The sequence below is a fragment of the Grammomys surdaster genome, unplaced genomic scaffold (assembly GCF_004785775.1).
Source record: "Grammomys surdaster isolate TR1022 unplaced genomic scaffold, NIH_TR_1.0 325, whole genome shotgun sequence".
NCBI classification, from domain to species: domain Eukaryota; kingdom Metazoa; phylum Chordata; class Mammalia; order Rodentia; family Muridae; genus Grammomys; species Grammomys surdaster.
Window position 1 is genome coordinate 1345784 of NW_021604744.1, and position 12089 is coordinate 1357872.

The 12089-nt window shown below is 42.9% G+C and overlaps 1 protein-coding gene and 1 pseudogene across 3 annotated transcripts in view; both read left to right on the forward strand.

Annotated features, from left to right (window-relative positions):
- The window catches only part of Lhfpl3 (LHFPL tetraspan subfamily member 3), a 516547-nt gene that overhangs the window by 396257 nt on the left and 108201 nt on the right, over positions 1–12089 (forward strand). The window lies entirely within an intron of this gene.
- The window catches only part of LOC114630031, a 32117-nt pseudogene that overhangs the window by 5188 nt on the left and 14840 nt on the right, over positions 1–12089 (forward strand).

A 12089-nucleotide genomic window follows, 5' to 3' on the forward strand; every position in this document is an offset into this window, starting at 1 on the left:
GTGTCCCGTATCACAGCAACATTTATGTCAGCTGTTCTTGTGGCAGAAGATACCGCTAACACTCAGTTTACAGGTCCCGGGCAGAGAGGGAGAGAGAGAGCACCTCCCTCGTATTATTAATAATGTCAGGGATTGGTGCTTACCAATGGGATGGGTCTAAGTTGGAATGGTTATTGGTTGGCCATGCCCACACCTTTAATCCTTGCGCTTGGGAGGGAGAAGCACGATTTCTATGAGGTTAGTGGAATCTGGGCCACAAAGTTAAGTTCTATGCTAGCCAAACTCAAGGAGACCCTATCTTAAAGTTTTTAAAGTCAACTAGTATCTCTACTCCTGCTGTATGAAGTTAAGTACTATTTAAGTGACCTATCATATTGCCAGGTTTCATGACCTACATCAATAAGAACAAATTCTGGGAAATGTCTTGGTTTAGCTGAGAATGCCTTGGAGTACCCCTGCCCACTGTTTAAGATTCAGTCGATTTTTCTCCCATATATAATTTTTACTAATGCATTCAAAAACATCCTGTCTTGTTGAGAGCTTCCAGCACAGAATGCCTGTGTAATTCTGATTAGGTCATAGTCTTCAAAACATGTTATGATTGCCTAGTGACATGATGCTCCATTTCAGATGTTTTGTTTTTGTGCATGTAGTTTTTCCCCAATGCAATCATAACTCCCTACTTGAGTCCTTATGTTTACTATCGTTATTGCAGAAATGAAAATACAAAACCATAAAATCGTTATTGAATGCACATTTTTTAAAGGACCTGACCTAGGAGTAAAGAGACTGGGGCCTTGGACACCAAGGAAGGTAAAATCTGTGAGGTTTGCTGCTCAAAAAAGTGTGTAGTATTACACTTGCCTCATCCATCTCAAGAAGGGATTACTTTTCCTTTGAAAAATGGCCTTCATGGGTCTCTCCAGTCAACAAGGGGGCACCAGCATTACCCATGCCTTCCACAGTTCTCAGCTGACAGCCTGGGAGGAAACACTTCAAACGTTCCAGACCATGCCCCCTCTTACCTCATGGCACAGTGGGGATTGGGGGCAGGAGGAAGCCTCTGGCAGGAACAGCCTGGGATTGATAATCCCACCACGGGGTCTGGAAGCAGAAACCCTACTGACAAAGGAGCTTTCTGGATTGGGAAAGTGTGAGCATCTCTAATGATTTCCATCATGCTGCTGCTACCCACGCACTGTGCCCTGAAGCATCTCATTTTCCTTTTGCTTTTTCCTTGATTAATGCCTTTCATAAATCTGCCTTCCCACAACTCCCTCCTCCTGCCGATGCTCACGCATGTGCTAAGCTGTTGTGACGTCTGAGAGCTGCTGTTTTTCTTCTCACATCTACATGGCAGCCTTCTTCCTCCTGACCCACAGACATCACAGACCTGAGGCTTTTTTTTTCCTTTCTAAGAGATCTTCTGTTTAGCCAGCACCAGGTACCAGGGCAAGTTTTCTCCATTGCTGTGATATGAACTGAACCTTAAAATAACTACAAAGGCAGACCTGTGGAATGTGTTGTCCCCAAGCCAAAGATTTCTTTAAAACTAAGGCCTCTGTTGCCTTCCCTATCTCTCTCTCTCTCTACCTCCACCTCCACCTCTACATCTGGATATCTCGGCTTGTCTAGTGCTCCTTTGTTAGGCCAAATACAAGATGAACTTTAAGGGCTGATGTTAGGTGAGATTGTGTGAGATTTGTGGGTCTGTCTGCCACAGGTCTCGGCTTCATTCCTAAAAGAAAATGAGAGCTCCATGGTCTTGTCCTCCCTTCCTAGGCACTCCTCCTCCGAGCCCTTCCGTTTCCTCTTGATGTGGCCTTTCTTCCTCCTGTGTGTCCTCCTTAAGCTCACCCACGTCTAATTTCTGTAGCCACCACCTCAGACCACCTTGATCTCCAAACCTTATTTCCAATTACCAAGTACATGATATCTCGGAAGACAGCATACATCCTTATCCAGAGGTTTTCCTTCTTGGATTTTATTTACCCACAGTCAATCTAAGTTCCAAAGCACCAAATAAAAAAGTCCAGAAATAAATGGTAAATTTTAAATTGTATACTTCTCAGATAAAATCTCTCACATGTTCTACTCCACTCAGCCTGGGATAGGAAACATCCCTTTGCCCAGTCTATCCACACTGAGCACTGTACCCACTTACAGTACCTACTAGATAGTCACATGGCCAAAAATCCTGATATATAGGTATATGTATGTATATACACATATATACATACATACATACATGTGTATATATATATATGTATGTGTGTGTATGATTTTAATTTATTAATAGAAAATTAAATATACATATATAGTGTGTACATATGAGAGAGGGAGAGAGAGAATGTTTTCAGTTTCCCAGGGATTGTGAAATCATACAGGAATCACAGAAGTTCCTACTTTGTCACAAAAATGACCAAAAAGGCAGTGAGGAGACCAGCCACTCAGAAAACCCTTGGGAATCTGAACAACAAGATAGCAGTGTTCAAGGACCTTCAATTGAGAGGATGTGACTGTAACCAGAGGGTGGTTTCAAGGACCAAACATGGCTGGCATACTGCAGGGACACACTACAAAATGCCCAGAGCAAAGCCAGCCCAGCCAGGACTTCCAGAGTCAGGAAAATTATCACCTACCCTACCCCAATCACCATGAGGAGAGAAGCTTTCCACAGCACTCACACCAGGGGAAATCAGCAGGCAGAACACAACAGGAAAAGAAACTAAATGTCCAGAAGTAGCGTGAGGAGTGGGAGCTATCCTGAAAGGAAGCCTTTCACCTTGGCATACACAGAGGCTGCTCTGATTGGCACTAAGGCCTTTCATTGGTTCATAGTTTTACTCCTTATCACTGGTTTAAGCTATCATTGTAGAGGAGGAGGTAGAGATGGAGGAAGAAGATACATAGAAACACATTGAGGAAAAGTCACTTTCTAAGGAGGAGCCCTGCACCAGCACATCAATTCCTTGTTCAGAAAAAGAAAAGAAAAACAGAGAAGAGACACTGAGGACTAGGGGAAGGAACCATAATCAATAGACTCAGCTGGGAGCCAATCAAATGCTCTGCAAGAGAATCAAGGTTGAACCCAACAGTGATTATCTATGGCTTTTCAAGCCTTTCTTATGTCTTGACATCAACTGATAATCTAAGCGTTCTTGATACACAAAAACATCTTCTTTGTATTTAAAAAATTAAAAGAGCTATCAAAGATAATTAGCCAATCAATAGATGATTAAAAATACGTGTTTGTCCCAAGTCGAGTGGTAGTAGGATGATTTTGATGCTGCTGTACTAAAAGTATCGTAACTACCCTCTCTCCTACTCCTCTTTACACGAAATTTAAATGGTAGAACATAATCACCAATGTGATAGTATTAAGAGGTGGATCCTTTAGGACATGATTAGCCATAGGAGTTCTGCTCCCATGAATGGAATGAGCAGCTTATAATCAAAGTCAAGAGGATATACCCCACTCCTCCACACAGGAAGACACAGAGAAGACGCCTTCTCTAAGGAACAGTCCCTGATAAAACACTGAATTACCAGCACCAATGAGAAATAAATTTCTGTTATTAATTTTCCAGTGTCTGGTATTTTGTTATAGCAGCTCCTGTGAACTAAAACAACCTTCATCTAAAACAGACTGAATCAATGAACTATGTCACAGCTGTGTGCACTTCTTCCTTTCCCAGTATAAAGCGTTATCCTGGGCATTTCTGATTTGTATGGTATAGCCTGAATAGTACCCAGCCTCCAGTTCCTCTCAAGTCTCTTTTCCCACAATCCGGACCTTCCTGTTTTAAAATCTAAGCCAAGATCTAGAACAAATGTACACTTTATTGACATCTTCAATGCCATTCACTTCCCCAACTTCATCACCAATTTCCTTGTTCCTTATCTAAATCTAGGACAATCGGAAAACCACCAGTACCAATTTCAAATGTTCCATTTCACTCACAAATTAGAAAGGGAAATATCTGTGAACTGTAGTCTTCAGCTGATAGTTCTAGCATGTTCCACGTATCCCAGCATGATCTTTGGCGTTTATTACATTTTTAGCATGCTTTTGAGTTGACACTGCATCATAGTGAAACACCTGAATTACCAGTCATGTATGTGTTTCTCTTCAGAGCCACACTTTTCTACTCTGCACCCTCCTTCCATATTCAGCTGAGTAGGGGAACACATGGCCAATTACCAAATTAGAAACACAGCACCCTGCCCAAGAACAATCAACTTTCACAGTGGTCAAAGGATTACTTCTTAGGTAAGTGCCTATGTGTGGTGCATAATCTATTCAGCTATAGGCAATAACCATGCAATTTATTCTTTAATATGCCATTGATAAATTACTGTTGGTCTTATCCAGAGAATTACTATCTAATGATAGTTACAGCATGATTGAGAAAATTATTGTAGCATACACCCAGCACAGGCTTCCAATGTGTTTATTAAATACAACCAGATCTAATATTTGAAATTGTATTGCAATTCCTTTAATGATTGCAACGAAAGTGTCAACTATGCCTTGGTGCTGAAAATAAGTGAACCATATTCAAGGAGTAGATTTTAGGTCCTAATTGACTGTATCATAAAAATAACAGCCTAAATATTGGTGGCTTATTAAACTACACACTTGCTTGTTTCTTGCTAATGGCTCTAAATCTTAATCAGCTTATGTGTGCCCCACCCCTTAAACAACCTGTTCACTCACTCAGCAAACAGTACATAGAGAAAACCAACAAAAGACAGACACAAGTTGAACTAAAATGAAATGTTAACATTGGCCCCTTCATTTATATTATGAGAATCAAAAGGAGCCTTTCGGGACCTATAAAGGACATAATGTATCAGGACCTATAAAGGATACAATGTACACCAGTGAAGACACTGTACTACAGTATCACTTTGTATTAATAACATTTATTTATTCTTAAGAATGTAGCCCATATATATAATAAACACTATCATATGCTCCTTCAATACCCCCCAAACTTTGTATGTTTTTCTTTGATAACCCATTGAAGAGATCATGGACTCTAGAGGAGAATGCACCTGCCATTTTCCCAAGCCAATCCAGCTTTTGTTTTCTAAGTGTTTTTCTAACCTTCTACTGTAATGGTAGCTCTCACATCTCATCAAAAATGCATTTTTAAAAAAACAGATTAAGGCTACTTCAGTTATCCACAACTGGTTAAAATACAGAGAATAAGTGACCATGATATGCCCAGTACCAACTGGAACATCTACAATACCACCTGTACACCTAAGGCTCAGAGACCATCATAAAAGGAGGAAGGGGGATTGTAAGAGCCAGGAGACAAGAACCTTTGCTGCTAGATAGTGTCTTCAAGGGCATAACAGGATGCTGTACTTACAAAACCTCAATAATACAAGAAGACATAACTGGATGCTGTATTCACAAAACCTCAACAACATAGTTGCCTACATAAGACCCACACAATGTCCACAGCAGTCGACGTGCCAACATAGATATGGGAAAATGTCACAGAGCCTCATCTGTACTTGAAGATTTATAGACAGTCAGTGGTTTCTGGGGGAGGGATAATCAGTTTTCTTCAGACATGAGCTCCCTGATAGATTATCCAGTTGCAAGGAACTAGCCCTAAACACATGTACGTACAGGCAACATTAGTTAGACTTGTAGGTTGTGTGTGTGTGTGTGTGTGTGTGTGTAACAATAATAACTATAAAAAAAGAAGAGGTCATGAAGTAGAGAGGAGGATATAAGTGAGGAAAGAGACAGAGATAGAGGGGAAGAGGGTAGAAATGATGTAAATACTATGCACTCATATAAAAACATTCTTAACATAACTAGTTTTAAAAAATGTAGAAGAGATAAACCCAGAGGCCAGCCCACTGTCATACCACACAGGCAGGCTGTAGACACACAGGGCATGTGGGCAGAAGATACCCAGGTGGGGGGAGGGGCTGAGCTGGCCTAAGAGCACAAGCACAGGAGAGCTGGCCCTTCCCCTTGTCTGCCGTGAAGTGTCATGGACAAAGCGAAGATTCCCTCCCTGCCTTGCTGCCAGAGCAATTGGGAGAGCTGGCCCTGAGGTCATGAGACCCAGAGAGCCGGCCCTTCTCCTCACCAGCTGCAGCACTTGGGAAAAGCCTGCACGTAGACTGGGCAGTACGGTAGAGCTGACCCTGGTGGTGTGGGTGCAGGTGAACCCATCCAAGGGTATTAAGTGGAAATTCTGACTCTGCCCCTTGCCTACTTCAGCATTTGGATGGGCTAGCCAGAGCAGTACCGGAGAGCTCACATTGGTGGTGCAGGGGCAGGAGAGGTGCAGGCTGAGCAACTCAGGTGCAAACCAGGCCCAGAACTGGAGCTTTGAGTTGTCCCACCTCAACGTCTATCTCATCTACGAAATGCTGGAGTGTGTGGGAGGGCCGGTCCTGCAGATCCAAAGCTGGATCTCCTTGACACAGGGCAATAACAGGTTATCTGAGAGGAGTTCCGGTCCGGATCCAGTATCGATAGTGGAGCAGAAGCCAGAGACCTCAAACTAGACTCACGGCAATGAACACCTGCGAGCGAAGCTGTGCGAACAAAGGATATCCTGTGGGACAGTTCTCACAGTTCCCACAGCGAGGTGCTTTCTGTGCTTTGCTGTATTTACTTTTTATTTTTGTTTTTTCCTTTTGGCAGGGAGGTTGTAAGGGCAGACAGTGGATATGAGGAGATGGAGAAATGAGTGGGATTGGGGTACATGATGTGAAACTCACAAGAAATTAGTAAAAAACTGAAAAATACAGAAGATATAACTACTGTTTGGGGGAACTGGAAGGATTGCTTAGTGGCTAAGAGCACCTGCTGCTCTTAAAGAGTACCCAGCTTCAGTTCCTACCACCTTTGTAGCATCTCACAACTTCCAGCACCAAGAGATCCAATGCACTCTTCTGGCTTCCATAGGTGAGCATGTATACACACACACACACACACACAGAGAGAGAGAGAGAGAGAGAGAGAGAGAGAGAGAGAGAGAGAGAGAGAGAAGGAGGGAGAGGGAGGGAGGGGGAGAGATTGAAAGAGAGAGGCATACATATACACACATATCATAAAAAAATTAAAATGAACAAAGAAATTGTCTTCCAAAGAGAGTTTTCCAAAGAGATGTGGACTACGTATGCTGTCATATGCTTATATTCAAGCATTTGAGACACATCATAGGAAGTTCAAGGCCAACATTTTAAGATTGAATTCCAGGTCACAGAAAATATGACTCAAGCTGGATTGAGCACTTCAGTAATAATTCGCTTTAACTATAACTGAATTCAAGACTCTCAGTACAATAGCATCAGGATTCAGTACCTCTCCTTGGTTCTCCAGTGTCCTCCCCAAGCTTTACCTCACATCATAGCCAATGGGAGCACCACATTCAGCTCATAGGCCTTCTCTAGTTTGTTGTTTGATTTTTTTTCTCATCATTATAAAATATGGAGCATATTTTTTCAGGATTCCCAAGGAAGTTTCACTGGCTCTTGGTAAGTCATATGTATACCTCTAAGTCAATATCAATGGCCCCAGATAGCTGATCCCCTGGCCAGCTGCCTTACATCATGTGTCTACTCTGGAACTTCCAGGAATCCTTTGGCAAAAATGAAGAAGCTGATGGAAATCCAGATGTAATTGCTAGAAGGATAAATGGGCAGCAACCGAGAGAAACCAGCAGATGGCTGCCGTCCTTACCTCAAGGTGGCCCCAGGGCTCCCATTAACTGGAACTCTGCCCTTTTGCAATGTTTTGAGCACAGCTTAAATGTCACTTCCTTCTGCTGAATAGAATGTGGCAAAAGTATGAGATGCTACTTCCATGAGGAAGGGAGAGAAGATTGTGACTTCTCTCTTGATAACAGACTCTCTATTTACTTCTTGGCTTACAATTTTTAATGCAGTCATATATTGCGGGTCAATGCTCGCACCCAGGGGTCGAAGGCAGCAGCAGGGGCGCAAGCCAGCACGGACGGGGATGCGGGGCACCACGGCACTTCCCAGCGGGACTCAACAGCGCAGACTGCCGGCGAACCAAGGGCCCTCCGGAGAGGCGCTGTTCAGTTGCGCTTGGCTGAGGCAATGTAGTCTCTCGAACCGTGGTTACAGCGGAGAGAAAGGCTTCTCTCCCCAGCCCTGCGCAAGTTTGGACTGACACAACGAGTCCAGGATTTCAAGAGACACGTGGAGATTTATTGACATGGCGATGAGTTTGGATGGTGGCGAGCTCTCCCAAAAAAATGTCAGAAGGGGTTTGCTTATATTGGAAGCGGGCGGGGCTTTTAGGTAATATGTAAATCTTGAGGCAGAGACCTGTTAGTCTCGTGCCTTACGTGACCTGGCAAGGGAGCTGTATGCTAGGTCTCTGGGTTCTGGGGGTGTGGCCAAACACCCAGGATTCCACAGCCCCACAATATATCATGTTAAGGAGGATTGTATTTCGAGGAACTGATGTTGACATGTTGGCTAGGAACTAAGGCCATCTTATCCAGTGTCCCTCAAAGAAACGATCTAGTTGAGTTTCAAATGAGAACTGAGCCCTGACCAATTCCTTGATTGCTATCTCATGAAAGATTGAGACAATGGAGGCAGGAAACACATGACTGTCTCCTGACTTATAGAAACTAACGTAACGCGCGCTCGCGCATGTGTGTGTGTGTGTGTGTGTGTGTGTGTGTGTGTGTGTGTGTGTGAAGTCACTAGGCTTGTGACAACATTATTACATAACAGTTGACCACTAACACAGCCCTTTCCCCCAGCATATCCCAGTCAGATTCTCCCTACATTTGCTTTGGTACTTATATCCAGCCAGCACCCAGGCCTAATCTTAGGAAGCCAGAGAGTTCTCTGCAGGGCTCCAAGGTTTTTATACCCTGGGAAAGGCCCAATTCTCTATGTCTCTGTGAATTGACCTCAGTTTGTTATTCAGAGGACTCATCTAGCGGGGGTAATTGTCACAGGGTCCTTATGCCTTCAGCCAAGCAAGGATTACTAGTGACACTGTTACATTGATAGCATCTGGTAGCGTCTTAAGTTCAATGACAAAGGGAAGTGCCAGATTGCACAGTTTGATGGTACAAACCTACAAGATATGGAAGCATTTAGGAATCTAAAATAACCATTTCTTAAGAAAGAAATAACAAAAATGAATACGTAGTCTTTCTTAATGGCAACTTATTACTGTCTTTGGTGAGGAAGACAATTGTCATCTATTAGTCTTTTTGAGGTCCTCTCCAACCTAGAAGTCAACATGGAAGGACAACATTGATCTACATAGTCCTTTCTTCCTGTGTTCCTCTTGCCCTGACTTTCTCTCCCCCCAGGGATGCACAGCCACACCCTCACAGGGCCCACACCTCAGATGCACTGAAAGAGATTTCCTGGGGTTTCACTAAAGCTTCCAACTGCCAAAAAAACCTTTCCTTCAACCAGGCTTCATGGTCTCCCACATCTTTAGGGAAACTATCAGCAAGAGAGTTCTGTCCTCTCTCTCTCTCTCTTAATGTAGATTTCTAGGCTAAACCCAAACTCCTTCTTTTCTGACACTCATCTCTTCTCTGATCCAAGATAGTTTTCAGACTGAATCCCACTAATGTAACCCTTAGGGAAGATGACACCAGCCCCATTGTTTTACCTGAACTCTGGCCTCTCTTCTGTAGATTCCATGATTCTGCAACTCAGCATAGTATCTCAATCTCATGGCTCAGTGAACCATGATATGGTTCATGATCAAGCACTAAACAGGAGACAGGTGGTGCATTTGTGGGTAATTAAAGCCTGCTGCAGGCAGTGTTAAAACCCATAAGACTGACCAGGAAGTACAGCAGCCCCTGCTGAACACTCAGCTCTGCCTGTCACAAGGTTTTACATGGAGAACAAGAGCTGGAGAAGCTGCCTAAATTCTTAAGTGAAATTTAAGTCACTTAGACATTTACGTGCCACAAATAATGATCTCAGTCAGGCTTGAGTTAGAATCAGTTTTGGAGTTAGTTATTCATAAATTGCTTAAGTAAATGCATTACATCTTTTGAATTATTAGGCGTAGATAAAACCCCTTCTGTTAGGGGGAAAGTATTCTACCACAATTTATCCAAAGAATTCTCAAATAGATCTTGGTCTCTGCAGATGACTAGGCTGATAAAAAGGGTTGCATTATTCCAAAGTTGCATTTGATCCATATGCAATTTCTAGATGCTGGGAAACAGTATTCTAGCTGTCTCCTAGTCACAGCACGCGCTGCTTTGGCCACATGATCATTTCCCCTTTAGTGTCTATTAAGTGAAGAGAGCTTGGATTGTCTCAGGATGCTTATCCACTAAGTCCTTTGATGTGAGCATCCAAATGATTTTTACATGAAAAACATCAGCAATGGATTAAATTCTATTGATAGTTCTAGGATCAAAATATGACCATGCAATATGAATGAAGTGTGGCCTTCATTCAGTGTGAACTAAGTATTTACCATGCACCTGTCATGCTGGGCTGTGGGACAGATGATGAAAGGCTTGCAGAGGAGACTTGCTGCCACCTGACATCAAGCCTTTGTGTTTACTCTTCACCAGTACTCTTTACTCTTGCCCCAGCCTTCTTTTGCACATAGTTTGTCTCATGCCTTAAGCACATTTTAGAAACACTCTTCTCTTTTCTCAGTTCTCTGCTTCCTCTGTGTTATTCTTCCTGATGATTTCATTTGCTTTTATGAGCTGATGTAAAAATAGTGAATCCTAACTCCAGTAATTCAGAATGTGAACTTATTTGGAAATAGAGTCTTTAGAGTTGCCATAGGATCTTTGCTGTAGAATCCATTGCTGTAGCAAGCTTTTCAAAGTGTTACAAAGTGATTATTTACCCTAATAATGCCTATCTCAGTTTGTGGAGTGCTCACCTAGCATTCATAGGATCCTGAGTTCGATCCCAGCATTGCATAAACTGGGTGTGGTGGTACACACTCCTAAGCCCAACCCTCTAGAGGTAGGGACACAGGGTGAGGAATTCAGAATCATCCTCAACCACATGGTGAGTTCCAGGCCAGCTGGGCAACTGAGATCTTGTCATAAAAACAAAGAGAACAAAGACTTAAGAGTTACTGGTGCTGCTGCAGCTGATCGATTGTTGCCGCTATCATTGTTTGATAATGAAAGCAACACCGATGCTGGTGCAAAGGAAGTGGCAGAAAGAAGAGGACGGATCTGCCAGCTTGGGTCCCCTCTGCGAGATATAAAAGATGTAAACAGTCTCAGCAGACACATGTCTTTCCTGTCTTTGCACTTCCTCTGCCCACATACACCCACAAACCAAAAGCCCGAGCAGACTCATTATCAGATCTTTAGAATGTTTATTCTTGCTGAACACACTGGTGGACAGCTGGCATTTAATCATAAACAGCTACCCTTGAGAAAAAAGTGTGGTCCCTAGCATCCTTTTGCATTTCATGTAAGAATTTATTGAGGTGGTCGGGTGCCTCATTACTATCCCTGTGCTACATCCAAGTCAAAGAAGATAGAGTAGCTGCTAAGTTCATATGAGGGATGTCTGGAGATTTAAGCAACAGTTAATTTAAGACTCTCTGCATATTCCTCCCCTTCAGCCACACTCTTCCCCAGACAGGCATGAGGCAACATAGACAACACACTATGTCAATCGCCTACAGGAACCAGTCAGTGAGTTATTCAAAATGGTACTGTATCAAACATCTGCTAGACACATCAAAGAACCATCACATTCTTTCTGTGTTCTTATTTTTCCATTTGATCCTACTAAGCCTATTTCCAGCTTGGAAGAGCCATTAGTAGTATTTATTACTCCCATGTAAAATATAATTAGGTGGGTTACAAGACTGGCTTGCCTAAAACCAACATCAGGGACATTGGACAATCCAGACCTAGGATTTATACTTATAACTGACCTTCTTATGAACCACTACCTGAAATTATGCCTTTATAACCAATAAAGGTTTGATTGGTTGGTTGGCTGGCTGGTTGGTTGGTTGGCTGGTTGGTTGGTTTTTTGAGACAGTGTCCCTCTATGTAGTCCTGGCTGTCCTGGAGCTCAGTATGTAGACC